A 13,818-nucleotide genomic window follows, 5' to 3' on the forward strand; every position below is an offset into this window, starting at 1 on the left:
GTTATGGCCATTAGAAGTCCTCCTTACACAAATGCTATTGAAGCAAAGGAATTACTCTTTTTTTTTCTTTGGATTTACTTTCTTTGGATTTACTTTGAGATTCCTTAGCTCAAAAGTTGTAGGCGGAACAGACTGAATTCTTATAATTCTCTTTTAGATCAGCAGAAGAGATAGGATAATTTAATTTAAAGGCCACAAACATTTCTAATATACAGCTCTCTTTACCTAAAGTAATTTAGCTTTCCTGACAGCATAGCTGGGTGGCATTATTTTGTGGATTCATTGGCAGGCCAAATTTCCTGTAGACTCCAGCCTCGCTCCATGCTAGTCATCTTCTACAGTTCAAAACGCCATGCTATAAATTCTGCTGAATTTGACCTTACAGAATTCTTAATATCTGTCCCTGTGCAAACACACGCAATCTGGGATTTATTTATGATTTTTACACATGTAAACAGCGCATAGTTTACTTCCCAAACTGGTCATGGTTCATAAGTAATGTCAGGATATTCAAATTCTGCTTTGCAAAGTGCATTTCCAACTTTCTTTGCTTGTTTTCTGGGAAGGTGGTCAATTCTTTTTAACCTATTAAGGTAACTGAGAGAGAGAGGGAGTGCACTTTCAGGATTGTATCAGTTGGTTACAGTAATATTCAAGGGACAGAATCTTGTAGTCTCCAAGCACAATGAACTTTCCTGCCTGTCGTCTGAATTATGTCAACATACAAAAGACTTGGTCAAAAACTAATGCAGGAGGGGAGGATGGTGGAGAATGGCTAACATCTTCCCCATATGAGTGAAATGGTTACAGAGAGGAAGCCGTGCTAGTCTATACACTATCAAAACGAAAAGCAGTCAAGTAGCACTTTAAAGACTAGCAAAATAGTTTATTAGGTGAGCTTTTGTGGGACAGACCACCACCACCACAGGCTGCAAGATGAAATATAAATAAACAAACAAACAAACAAACAAACAAACAAATAAATAAAGATAAAATGCATTTTACAATAGTTCCACCATATATTTTAAATCATAATATTTTACTAATATTTTACGCACCATTTACACCCGAGTGTATCTCAGGTATGTTTCACGTCTGTGCATTGTATGAAATGTGGCAAATGCAGTGAGAATGCACTATTCTTCCATGGAGTGTGGGGGGAGGGAAAAGGCCTGGGGCATAACAGCTTACGCAAGAAGGCTGTACAAAGAAGTTAAACAGACAATATGGCAGATTTCTATGAAAGGAACACTTTGTTGGGAGCGGGAACGAAAGTTGGTGAACTTGTATTTGAAGAAGTTGATTTTACATAGGTGTTTTTGAGCGTTAGCAGATTTTAAAGATGTTAGTTATAGCATGTGTAAAGCTGTGTGATAGGATGCTCCACTCACTGCTAGATGTTGTCTCTTCATGATCTCTCTGGGGAATATCTCACAAGAGCCTGTGGTTGCACTCCATTTCTCCACCACTTTCTCTGGTTCTGTAGTCCCTCTCACTCCATGAGCAGCATCTTTGTCATTCAGCCCCCAGCCAGGTTGCTATCCATGTTTTCCCTTAAGTCTGGGGTATCAAAGAGCTCCTTCACCAGCTGTGAGTTGTCTTCCCACTCAGGGCCACATAACACTAGTCCTCAGTGGCTGACAGGGGAATCAGAACCCAGCTGCTACTCCAGGTACCAGCTCAGGGACCCTAGAGTAAGCTTCCAAAGTCTGTTTCTTTCTCTGAGCCCTTTCCTTACGATGTGGCACTCCCTTCTTTGGGTTTGCTAGCCTCTTGACTCCCTTCTCCCATGGAGTAACTGTAGTCTACCCACCCCTGTAGCCTCTAAACACTTCTTCTTTCTCCCATGGAGAGACTTTTCAACAATCCTTTTCAACAATCCTCTGTGCAGCCAATTTCTTGTCTTTACAAGTCCAGCCCAGTGAGGATCCCTCCCACAGGGGAATGCTTATCCCGCTTCTCAATCTGCCTTAACCCTTTTAGGGCAAGTGTGGGGTGAACATTTCCCCACAGGCTGTAATAAGGTTGTGACTTTTTAGTTCAAAATTTGGAGCCAAACTTTGTTACAGTTATAGTTTTAGTACAGGGGCTTTAATTTACAGTTGTAGACATTTGACTGTCATCTGGTACATGTCACTCTTCTCTGACTTCAGTACTTAATTTTCATCCGATGCAATTAAAAGAATGCTAAATAAAGTCACGACATGCTACTCCAGTATTCCATTGCCTGTTTGCTGCCTAGTTCTAGCAGGGGAAGATTTGCTTGTTGTGGACTCACCTCCTGTCCCTTCCACTTGCATACATCCAGTCCCCACGGCAGTGTAGAGGATCCCCCTCCCCAACTCCTGTGCCTTAGAGCCAGCCCCAGTTTAGAAACCCTGGAGGCCTCCTGGGGGTCCAACTTCCATGCAGCCCCACTCCCCAGGCCTGTCCCCCAGTGTGTGTGGGTAGTCGCCGATGACGATGTCCTTGAGTGCATCCTAATCTACCCTCACCACTTCCCCAACTGCCAGCCTGTTCAAATTTGAATGGGCGGCATTGCAAAAGAATTGCAGTGTGCATTAAAAGTTGCAGTTTCGTCAACAAACCTGTGATATGTCTTTTAAGCCTTTGGTATGTGTGACCATTTTCCCTCAGTTGATTAGCTGCTTTAGGATTGAAACTAGTCAAAACAAGCTTCTGCCAATATTTGTAGCTCTGCACACCACCCGTACTTCTCAATCTGTCCTCTACAATTTTCCTCCCGTTATTATTTTTTCCTCATTGCCTTTGCAACTTTCTGCCAAACACTGAACCCAACCTCCTCCTTTCTCAACCACCAGTGATTCTTTAGAAATATACCATTGGCTTCTGGCTAGAGCACAAGGCTCTGTTTCCATTTCTGTCACTGATATGGATTTCTGTTTAAGTGCTGGTGCTGTCCTATTTGTACAGAGATTTCCATTGTGCATTGGTCAGTAAGGCACTGATGAGCACAGCCTCAGTCTGACACATTTCCATTGTATATTGTTATGTTTCAGCCCTCTATCTTGTGATGCAAGGGAAATAAATAAGCACTGAGTTCAAAAGGGAGTTAACTTTCCTTTTTCCTTTGTGCTTTGTTCCTAAAGAAAATCCCATCCTTTGAAATATTATTGCTAACTCTGTCTCCTCTTTATTTTAAGGAATTGCGATAGTCTATTGGGGATTGTTTGTTCGCAGCACACGTTTACTGAGTCCCTCCCTTTTCTTTGGCTCTCACATTTGGCAGGTGTGGAACAGAATCAGAAAGCAGTTTTAAACCAAATAGATGCTCTGGAATACAAGGCAGGATCCTGCACACTTAGTTATCTGAAGAGCTCCTTCCTATGCCTGCTGAGCTCAGGCAGGTGTGTGAGAGCTTGTTTTGTTTAGGCAGATCAATCCAAAGTTCAGTTATTAAGGTGGAAGTCTGCTCCCTCTATTTTTTCTCTCCATGGGCAGAATAAATGTTGTTATGTGCACCAAGGCATCTGCTGATGTGCACCACCAATAGAAACACATGCTGCCCACTGTGGGTGGCTGTTGGCACTCTGCTAATCAGCAGGGTGGCACCTGAATCTCTCCTGCATGGCCGCCAAACATTCAAGCAGGGGAACATGGAATGGCCTCCCAAGCAAGGGAATATTGGCTGCGGCTAATGAATCAGTTAATAGATGAAGTCTGTGTCTACATTACCTCCCTACTTCGAAGGGAGGATGGTAAGTAGGTGTTAGGAGTTTACTAATGAGGTGCTGTTCTGCATATGCGGAACTTCATTAAGCAAATCCCACCCCCTCGCGGCAACTTTGAAGCATTGAACTTTGAAATACTCGCTCTCGTCTAGCTGCGGCTCACCCGCTGGTACTGAGTGCTGGGGCAGCTTCAAAGTCCCTTTACTCCTCAAAATTTTGGGGAGTAAAGGGACTTGGAAGTACCCTGGGCACTTCGAAATACCACCAGGTGAGCTGTGGCTAGACACGAGCTAGCATTTCAAAGTTAAATGCTTCAGAGTTGACGCAGGGGGGATTTGCTTAATGAAGAGCTACAGATGCAGTGCAGCACTTCATTAATAAACTCCCAACACCCTACTTACCATCCTCCCTTTGAAGTAGGGCGCTAGTGTAGACAAGCCCTAAATCTTAAAGCTAAAGGCGTCTACACTAGCCAAAAACTTCGAAATGGCCATGCAAATGGCCATTTTGAAGTTTACTAATGAAGTGCTGAAATACATATTCAGCGCCTCATTAGCATGCAGGTGGCTGCGGCACTTCAAAATTGACGCGCCTCGCCGCCGTGTGGCTCGTCCAGACGGGGCTCCTTTTTGAAAGGACCCCGGCTACTTCGAAGTCCCCTTATTCCTATGAGCAGATGGGAAACTGAGCCATGTCAGTTTCGAAGTGCTGCAGCCGCCCGCATGCTAATGAGGTGCTGAATATGTATTTCAGTGCTTCATTAGTAAACTTTGAAATGGCCATTTGCATGGCCATTTCGAAGTTTTTGGCTAGTGTAGACATAGCCAAAGTGTTTTTCTTCCACATAGTAGTCTACATAAGCAAGATTCCCTTGTGAACCATCACTATAGTGTCTCTAGATGGCTGTGTGAAAAGCAATGATCAGCCCTAAGAAAAAGATAATGCAGTCAGTATTTTGTTATTTTAATAAACAATCTGAATTACTAATACTCTCCTGATAGTATCAATGTAAATTTTAACGAGTAAGAAGAGATCCTCAGAACTTTAAAAGGACCAATAAAGATAGCTGGGCTAAATCCTCAGGTGATGTACTTTGTCAGGCTATTCAGACCAGGTGGGTCCCCTTTTCATGTTACCCACAATAATTAAAACCTCTGTGCACAGGTGTTGGAACACCTCCTGCCTTGAAGTGACTTTTATCTTCTATAGCATTGACAGTTTTGTTCAGTGGTTTTCAGTTTCATCACATTACACAAATTGTTCCAGCAGCCTCTGTTCTGTAAATAAAATATAAGTCACAGAGCAAAGTTTTCTTTGCAGGAAGTGTGAACCTAAGATCGTACCTAACACTAACTCAGATTCCCTGAGAAATAATTCTTTAATATATGAAAAGCAGAGCCTTGGATGGAAGGCACTTGCAATAATACTCTTTCTATTATATCATATGCAAACAGACCACAAGCCTAAATCGCACCAATTGAGTAACATCAGTGAAATTATCTTCATGAATAAAGATTACAAGTATGAGTAACATTACAGGTTCAGCCACTTAGGGCCTGATACTGCACACCTTCCCTAAAGCGCTGAGTGCCCTTAGCCACTCTGTGATGTCAATGATAAACATTGGTGCCCTGCACCTTGTGAGACTGTCTCTTGACCAGACAGATGCTAAATGACACCATTACTTGTACCGGTTAAACAGAGACACTCGTGCAGATAAATACCTGATGTAGGTGGAATCAGCCACTACTTCCTGTCTTTATAAGGAGCCAGTTTAAAGAAGGGCAGTGACTGCCACCTTTCTGAGGGCTTTGGAAGGATTTTTATTTCACTGACGGACTCACCAAGATGAGGCACACAATAAAAATGCCTGCACTAAAACACAAAGGCTGCGTCTACTCCAGCAGCCTCTGTCGACAAAACTATGCGTTTGTTGATAAAACTCACTAAGAACAACAAAAAATCCTGTAGCACCTTATAGACCAACAGATATTTTGGAGCATAAGCTTTCATGGGCAAAGACCCACTTTGTCAGAAGCATGACCTTTGCCCACGAAAGCTTATGCTCCAAAATATCTGTTGCTCTATAAGGTGCCACAGGACTTCTTGTTCTCGAAGATACAGACTGACATGGCCACCTCTGTGATAAAACTCACCAAGGATCTACATGGTTAAAGTGCTCCCTCAAGAGTTGGTTGACAAAACTCACCTGTTCAGCTGGCAGCATTATACCTCTCCCCGATCAGATAAATGCCTCCGTCGACTGTGTTTTTTTGCTGCCATATAGACAGTTCTATCACCAGAGAGAGCTTCTGCTTCCCCAGGCAGCCCTATTTGCTGAGCTTCTGGTCAGCCACTCTGTCCGGCTGCTCTCTGTTGACAGAACAGATTGCTGTTTTGAGCCGCTTTTATGCTTAGGTGCAATCTGTTGACAGTAGTTTCTCTGTCCACAGTGACCGCTGTCAACAGAGGCTTCCTGCGTAAACACAGCCAAAGAGAACACACATCTCCTTACTGTTAGTTTTCTGAAAGCAGAGATAGCACAAAAGTGTTTTCAATTGATTAAAATTCTGCCAAGTACTATTTTTTCCATTTATACCTTTCGAGAGTTGAGCCTAGGTTGGTGGCTGGCGTAGTAATGAAGGGAAGAGACCTTTAAGAGGGTTAATAGGTGAAAGCCACTTTTATGAGTAAGTCACTGAGAACTGTTGTTTCTAGTTTTCCCATAGCAAATGATTAAATACTTTGTCCAGAGATGCGAGGCATTGTTTAAAGGGGAAGCATAAAGTTATGCAAGCCAAAGCGCCAATTTGCTCCAATAATAGTACCTGACTCAATGCCCTGGGGAATTCAGACTTCTTGTTAGGTCATTCTTTTTGTCCATGGAGACAAAATAGCAAGTGTACCTCACTCTGGTTCCTCCGTAGGTTAGGCTTGTGACATAACCTAGTGATGTAAGTAACTGGCTGCAGTAGACATTATAGAAAGTTATGCCATGAGTTACTCATTCAGTTCTGTTAACTTCAGCCTTGCTGAACTTTTGCCATGGGGCACATCTGTGCTGGTTCACTGTCCAGTTAGCACAATGAAATATGACTCCATGCCAAGTGCCTAGAGGCCTCATCCATAAGCTGCATGAGATGGGGAAAAAGGCAAATTAAAAAGCCAGGAGAACTCCCAACTCTTCTCTTCCCACAAATGCAAACTCTCTCTCTCTCTCACACACACACACACACACACACACACACACACACACACACACACACACACACACACACACACACGTGTTACAACCCAAAAGCTCATGAAAATGGATGTGACTTATAGCACCCTTAAAAACAGAGACAAATCAGAACTAATTCAGGCCAGAGGGAGCATCTACCAGAGCTGAAGGTCCCTCAGAGAGAATACTGAAGTCAGGCTTAAATCAATGGAGATTCTGCTTGAGCACCTTTGCTGATGGCAGCTATGGAATGATTTTCTCAGCACCAGCACACGTTAGAGACCAGGAGCCTGATGCTGGTCTAGTTTACACTGAAAGTGAGGAACAGCTTCTCTGAGATCACGGCACGTAAGCCAGCGAGCAGCCAGAATCTATGCTAAGAGGAGGCAGAGGTGCTCCACCCCATTAATAAGGCCCTGGGGGCCAAACTGGTCTGACTCACAGAGAATACCTGCTGAGCACATGGCAGAGCAGGAGCTGCACCAGCCTTTGCTCCACTTATGCTGGCTCAGCAGTCCTGGCTGGTTTAGGGTTACTGCCTGACCTTCTTTGCAGTTTCTAGCTGCCTTCCTCTTCCATGCCCTCTGCTTCCCTCCAACCTTCCCTGGAAACCTGGATCTCCTTTCTCTTCCTCACACAGCTGCTGTCATGCTGATCTCCGTGGATAAATTGTGTCCTCTGTTTCTTTCAATGTTGTCTTCTTCTGACTCAGGCACTAATCCCCAATGTCATCCACTCCACCTCTTCCCTGTCTATCCCTGTGGGCACCATTGTCTTCATATGACTAGCCACTGTCCACTACCTCCTCACCCAAAAGAAGGGCCATAATAGGTCATTAACCTGTGAGCCATGTCCTATTCCTGGTTCTAAACCCCTTCTCCACTCGCCTTTCTTCTTCACTACTGGAGCCTCTCCTTCCACTAACTACTAACCATCTTGCTCCTGCTAGTGATTCCGACCTTTCCCTTTCCCCTGGATGCCCAACCACCTTCCTCTCCCCATTCCAACTGGTGACACTGGCAGAATTGTTTCTTCACTGCTTCCTTCCATGGGTCCTTGAGGATGGGAGTGGAAACCTTCCAGACAGGCACCAGTCCAGCCCTGGGCTTGGATAAAGCCAGTAGGTGGTGGTATAACATATCAGCCTCTCCCTGACAGCGCTGTTTTGCTCTGCAATGTTTCAGCTTTCATAGAAAAGTTTAACTTATGATTGTGAAGAAAATCCCAGGGCAGAGGGTTGTGAGAAGCACACTGAGGCCTTGTCTACAGCACCAAATTTTGTTGCCAAAAAACTGCCTTTTGGTGACAAAACAGCAAGAGTGTACATACTGCAATGCGACTTTCATCATGAAAAATACCTGCCTCCCTGTATTATACACTGTGGATACCACAAGACACTTTTTTACTTTTATTGCACTCCAGGAAGTGTCCTATAGGCCCCATGCTGCTGCTCTAGCCAATGAATTGAACTCTGCTGCCCTGCAGCCAGGTACAAAGCAATCTGTCCCTCCTACTTTCATGCCACAGGAACTTTAAAATCCATTTTGTTTGCTGGCTCAGTGTGAAGTGGTCTCATTGAGTCTCCCCGGATATTCCACCAAACCCTCTCCCTCTTGGACCACTGTGGAGCTGTTGGATCTGATCAGTATATGGCGAGCTGTTCATCCCAGCTGCAGGTGACTTTGGGAACTGGGACATGTATGGAGGCTGGTGTGCAGTGCAAAGTGAAGACGAAGGAGCTGAGGCAGGTATACCATAAGGCGAGGGAAGCCAACCATTGCTCCAGTGTTGCACCTAAGAGATGCCCTTTCTATAAGGAGCTGGATGCTATCTTCAGTGGTGAGGCCATCTCCACTACCAAGAACCCCATGGATATTTTGGAGGGCAGGAAGACAGCAGAAAGAGAATCTTACCCAGAGAATGAAATAATAGATGAAGAGGTTGAGCTAGACAAGCACATGGGCTCCCAGGGGCTCACCCACTGGGGCAGGCAGGCAAACAGGAATTATTCTCCAGTCCTGAGGTGCACAGCCAGGTTCAGGAGCTGCTCTCTAGGGAGCAGGAAGCAGGAGATGAGATGCAGGGTAAGTGGCTCTGGCTTGTGGAGTACGGAGGTGGGTGTGAGGTATAGAAAAGTGGAAGACTGGCTGTTTCTGTGAGCTGGACATTGCCCTGTGTAGCTAATCAGAATGGCCAAGCAGAATGTTGCTCACACTGAGATCTCAATGGAACCCTCCAGAGAAAAGCTCAAGGTGCTTGTTCGTCCTCTGCTGTGGGTTCCGTGGCAGTTGGACTGTATTCGTTCCTCCATTGTAGGACCCTGTCCCAGGCCACTGTGCAGTCATTTGTGAAGGGAGCAAAGCACCACACAGGTGTGCTGCATATGGAACAGGGTGAAAGTTTCAAGAACTTAGTAGATCATAGAATCATAGAATCATAGAGTTGGAAAGGACCTTAGGAGGTGATCTAGTCCAGCCCCTGCTTCAAGCAGGATCAACCCCTACTAAGTCATCTCAGCCAGGACCTTGTCCAGCCAGGACTTAAAACCCCTAGGGATGGAGAATCTGGTTTCCCTCCTTACTCATAGCAGTGAGATGTCTGCTAGAATGATACCACATACAGAAAACAAAGAAGCAGTCAAGTAGCACTTTAAAGACTAACAAAATAATTTATTAGGTGAGCTTTTGTGGGACAGACCCACTTCTTCAGACCATAGCCAGACCAGAACAGACTCAATATTTAAGGCACAGAGAACCAAAACCAGTAATCAAGGTGGACAAATCAGAAAAAAAAATGATCAAGGTAAGCAAATCAGAGAGTAGGGGGTACGGGGGGGGGAGGTAAAGAATTAGATTAAGCCAAGTATGCAAACGAGCCCCTATAGTGACTCAGAAAATTCCCATCCCGGTTTGAACCATGTGTTAATGTGTCGAATTTGAATATAAAAGACAGTTCAGCTTTCTCTTTTCTAAGAGTGGTGTAAAAATTTTTCTTCGGTAACATGCAGACTCTTAAGTCATTAACAGAATGGCCCACTCCATTAAAATGTTGACTAACTGGTTTGTGGATCTGAAGTGTTTTTATGTCTGTTTTGTGCCCATTAATTCTTTGTCTAAGGGAGTTTGAAGTTTGTCCAATATACAAAGCATCTGGGCATTGTTGGCACATGATGGCATATATGATGTTAATTGAGGAACATGAGAATGGGCCCATGATTCTGTGAATAACCTGGTTAGGTCCAGTGATGGTATCTCCAGAAAAGATATGTGGACAAAGCTGGCAGCGGGCTTTGCTGCAAGGACAAGTTCCAGGACTGGTGTTCCTGCGGTATAGACTGTGGCTGTTGGTGAGAATCCTCATAAGGTTGGGAGGTTGTCTGTAGGAGAGAACAGGCCTGTCACTTAGGGCTTTCTGGAGTGTGGCATCCTGATTAAGGATAAGTTGTAGGTCTTTAATAATTCCTTGCAGTGGTTTGAGTTGGGGGCTGTAGGTAATAACCAGTCGTGTTCTGTTCTTGGCTTTTTTGGCCCTCTCTTAGAGTAGCTGGTCTCTGAGTATTCGTCTGGCCCTATCAAATTGTTTTTTTATGCTGGTGGGTAATTCGGGTTTATGAATATTTGGTAAAGATCTTGTAGTTTTTGGTCTCTGTCAGTTGGATTAGAGCAAATGCAATTGTACCTAAGGGTCTAGCCTTACAATCAAATATTATATTGCTTAGGTAAATTTTTAACTTTGCAGCACTCACTTTGTTTTGCCAGCATGGATCTGTTCCTAGAAGTAACTCCCAGTTAGGCCATGGTGCTAGATGGGTCTAGCCCTTACTCACACTTTCTTTAACACGTTCCATTCCATGGTCCCACAACACCTTATGGCAGATGGTGTTGTCACACAATGTGGCACACATACCCACAGTGCTCATGCTTTCCAGGGTGGACACCATCTGTCAACAGAGGGAGCAAGTGTGAATAAGCTTTGTCAGCTTTCATTTTCTCTGTTTTTGTGTGTCAACATTAGTCCATTGACAATATTTTATAGTGTGTACGAATGGTGAGCATAACTCCTGCCAAGATGTCTAGTGGGTCTATAAATCACTTGAAGTATTGCCCTGTAAAATGTAACTTGCCCCATTCATTTCAGTGAGATCCTAATACAGATGCCCACTGTGGATGAGTTAAATGTCAGCATTAACAGTTTTGTTCCATCAATTAAAAAAAAGTGGGTGGCAACCACAGATGTGCACAATTGACTGAGAATGATGGCCTGTTTTAGTGCCGACAAAGGGTATTTCTCACCTACCATTCAGTGCAGGAGTTTAGCAGAGGCCCCCTGCCTACTGAAAACCCCCCTGGAGGTGAGGGGAGGCAGGGGGTCCAAGCTCAGTTGACCTCTGCCTGGGAACACAATGCTGCGGGACACATGCCATCCCCCTGCAGGTAAGTACTGGTAAGGTTGCACTCCAGAATGGGGACAGGGGGAAATGTTCTATGTTTGTTTAATTATTTTTAATGAATAACACTAAATTTTATGTGTGTGTTTTTGTGTGCATTGCGGTAAGCTTGTTGATCATGGGTTTGAGCCACACCACAGAGCATTTTACAATAACTGTACCATAGAGGAAATTAAGGGCTTAGAGGAGAATGAAGGAGAAAGGCTGGGACATTGTTCAGATATTTGGCCTTTCTGCTACATATTATGTGTTTAGTACACTGGTTAATTTAGGAAATCCACCAAGGTCAAGTTTGAAACTCAGAATAGTAGATGAATTTGTTTTGTCAAGGCCAACAGCAGCCTTGTGGCAACAAGTCTTTATCAGCAGGGAGCAGTAAATATAGCAGAGGATTGTCAAACTGCCAGAAGTGACTCCAGTGTGCCTGTGCTCAAATAGGATGATTATTACATTCCACACTTCATTTGTGTTTAAAAGCAATGACATTTTATCACCAAGAAGAAATAATTTATGCAGGCAAGAGAAAAAGATTATACTTCTCCTATAGCAGCTCTTCATTTGACCACATGCATCTGTTTTTGGCACTGTTTTGTGGCATTAAGAATGACTGTGTGGGAAATAAAAGTACAAAAATACATAAACTAGACCTTATCCATCCCTTTAGTGATTGGAAGTTGTACAGTATAGTCTTGCATATAATACATAGAACACAAGTACAACCCTAATAAATGAACCTTGCACTTTCTTGGTAATAATTACATTTGTTATAACTCAGCTATTAGAGGCAGTGATTAGAGACAGCAAAGATACACTGTGGGAACAAAGGTGGCAGAGAGGAATATGTAACAGAAATAGGAGGAAGGAACACTGATTTCCAAATACATCATTGTCAAACCAGCAGGCATGTCAGACAAGCAGAAAGAGGAGATGAAGTGACAAAAAGGCAAGAGCTGAAGTAGATGAAGCATAAACTTCATATGTATAATGCCTCACTCAGGCCAGATTCATACACGGCTCAAAGAAAGCTCACTTGCCAGAACAGGGCTTATGTCTCATTCTTCTGTTTGCTCAACAATTGTCAAAGTTTCACTTCCAGATGTTTTCCCTTTTGGCAAGTGAGTGTATATAGCAGCTTTGAAGAAAAGAAAGTTATATAGCCAGGAATACCAGTTACAGCTGCATGAGAAAAACAGTAAGTATATGTACCTCATGCCTCCTTCTTCCACAGGCTTCCTGTGCCTGAAAATGGGATGTCTATAGCACATGTGATCAAGGAGAGGGGACTTGTCCTTACATCTGGCAGTACATGTTGCCTTAATTTCTCCAAAATTTCTTGCTCATATAGAAAGATGCTTAACACAATTGCATGCGAACACTCAATTAACTAATCTTGCATGACATTTATGGATGGAGCTGCAGAGGCTGCCAATGATCAAAAGAAGTCTCTTTCCTTTGAATTGTTAGGGTTCTGCAACTGAAATAAAATGTAAGTTACATCAAAGGGCTCCAAAACATGCTGCCTATTTATTGTTTAACCTGGTTGGGGAACCTTTTTAGGGTCCAGGGCCACTGACCCACAGAAAAATAATCGGTTGGGGGACACATAGAAGTGAGAAGCAAAAAAAAAAAAGACCCTCACTGACTTGGCTCCCAAACGAGAAGGAGAAGAATCCCCCTCACAGATGTGGCCTGCAACTGAGAAGTAGTCAAAAAGATACTCTCCACAAGCTCCTGCCCCAGAGTGTGAGTGAGGCACCGAGCCTCAGGGATGACAGATGTGGGGGTCTGGCCAGAAAGGAGGGTGCAGGAATGAGCTGGGTGTGGGGACTGAGGATTTAGACAGGAGGGGGCAGGGAATTGGGGCACCTACCTGGAGCAGCTCCAGGGGAGGGGCAAAATTGGCTGTGATTCCCATCCAATGGGAGTGATGGGGGTGCAGTGTCTGCAGGGAAAGCTGGTTCCTCCTCCCTGCCTGTCAGATCCAACCTGTGGCTTCCCTTGATCCAGCTCAAGGCTCAAAATCTCCTCCTCCCCACAGTGGGGCAAGACGGTGCCAGTGCTCCAAACCACATGAAGGACACCATGACTAGAGTGCTAGCACCATTTCCCCACTGTAGAGGGGAGGGAGCCCTGAGCCTTACAAGCTGCAGATTCTTCACCTGGTCAAAACCCAGGTCACTCCCTGCCAAAAGAGACTTTCCACTTAACAAAAGCCTCTAGTAAGCCAAGAAGCTCTCTTCAGGTCTCCCCTTCTACCCTGTGAGGACTGCTTACTTTCTCAAAGTTAGTCAACAATAAAATAAAAGTGGTATAATTTAAAGCAGCCCTCCCTTACCTCCTTCTCCCATAGTCATGCTGTAATTCCATTTTTTTCTCTTAGCTTACCTTCATATGATTTAGTTTGCATCTGTTTCTCACTGACACAGACTATCCCAAGATGCATGGATCTTTCTGGA

The sequence above is a fragment of the Carettochelys insculpta genome, chromosome 1 (assembly GCF_033958435.1).
Source record: "Carettochelys insculpta isolate YL-2023 chromosome 1, ASM3395843v1, whole genome shotgun sequence".
In the NCBI taxonomy this organism is placed as follows: domain Eukaryota; kingdom Metazoa; phylum Chordata; order Testudines; family Carettochelyidae; genus Carettochelys; species Carettochelys insculpta.